The sequence below is a fragment of the Myotis davidii genome, unplaced genomic scaffold (assembly GCF_000327345.1).
Source record: "Myotis davidii unplaced genomic scaffold, ASM32734v1 scaffold1342, whole genome shotgun sequence".
NCBI classification, from domain to species: Eukaryota; Metazoa; Chordata; class Mammalia; order Chiroptera; family Vespertilionidae; genus Myotis; species Myotis davidii.
Window position 1 is genome coordinate 70,275 of NW_006293228.1, and position 1,108 is coordinate 71,382.

General features: G+C 40.5%; 1 protein-coding gene across 1 annotated transcript in view; it reads left to right on the forward strand.

Moving 5' to 3' along the window:
• The window catches only part of LOC102752858 (histone deacetylase 8), a 45,205-nt gene that overhangs the window by 9,888 nt on the left and 34,209 nt on the right, over positions 1 to 1,108 (forward strand). The gene's annotated exons all lie outside the window — the stretch shown is intronic.

Consider the following 1,108-nt stretch of genomic DNA (forward strand, 5'->3'; position numbering starts at 1 on the left):
CAGTGAGATTGAAACTTCGTGGCCCATGTGCAGAAGTCAGTATTTTGTGGAAGAGCCACACTCAAGGGGCCAAAGACCTGCATGTGGCTCGCGAGCCGCAGTTTGCCGACCACTGCACTAGTGTGAAGATTAGAGAGTTTTTTATTATGAGTTCTTGAGTTCTATTTGCTCTGTTAAAATTGGGGTCAGAAATCTGTGTTTTTACATTATGGTTATTATATTAAATTATAGCCACTTGTAGGCAGTTTGTTGCCAATGTGTAGACCTTTGGGGCTGAAAAGCCTTACAGAATGCAGGGAGGGTGGCAGGCACTCTATTCATATTCATAAAAATGGAGGTTGGCCCTAGCCAGTGGGGCTCAGTTGGTTGGAGCCTTGTCTTGTGCACCAGAAGGTCACAGGTTCGATTCATGGTCAGGGTACATACGTATGCCAGGGCATGATGGGAGGCAACCGGTCTATGTATCTCTCTCCCTCCCTCCCTCTTTAAAATCAATATTTTAAAATTTGAGGTTGGTCAGGTATAAATTCATTGCTGACATTGGCAGTAGAGAAAGTGAGTCCAACTAAAAGTCAGCAAGTCAACATTGCTCAAGGTAAGTAATGAGAATTGAAGTGCTTTTGATCCTTCCCCCCACTGGGCTTAGATTTCTCCCAACCTCTGCTAGAAACAGGGACTTCCCAAAGGACCCTGCACTGGTCATCATCACTCACTGACAGTTGTATAAATAAAGTAGAAGTATTAAAAAATAAAAAACATCTCTCAGATGATTAGTGACTTTGAGCATGTTTTCATATGTCTCTTGCCTTTCTGAATGTCCTCTTTCGAAAAGTATCTATTTAGGTCCGTTGCCCCTTTTTTTTTTTAATCATTTATCTTCCTTTTATTAAGTTGTGAGCTCCCTGTAAATGGTGATTAAACCTTTATCAGTGATGACATTTGCAAATATGTTCTTCCATAGGTGTGCTTTCTTGTTTTGTTTATGGTTTCTTTTGCTGTGCAAAAGCTTTTTTATTTTGATGTAGTCCCATTTGTTTATTTTATCTTTAGTTTCCATTGTCCTAGGAGCAGTATTAGTGAAGAAATCGCTTCGGCATATGTCTGAGCT